Below are 232 nucleotides of genomic sequence, written 5' to 3' on the forward strand. Positions count from 1 at the left end.
TAACTTGATAATTCTAACTATAACAATTCTTTCCTAGTATCTTGCATGCAAAGTGATAAGTTATGTATTTCTAAATCCTTGGTCCGGCATCTAGAAAATTTCACTCCGCACCTTGGTCCGGCTACTGTGTTGCTATTCTAACCCTTATCTTTACCTCATATTCAGCATCGTATTTGATATTTGACTAAGTTATTACCTCGTACCAATCAATACTAGCCTATTAGATAGTATA

Source organism: Solanum pennellii, chromosome 1 (assembly GCF_001406875.1).
Source record: "Solanum pennellii chromosome 1, SPENNV200".
In the NCBI taxonomy this organism is placed as follows: domain Eukaryota; kingdom Viridiplantae; phylum Streptophyta; class Magnoliopsida; order Solanales; family Solanaceae; genus Solanum; species Solanum pennellii.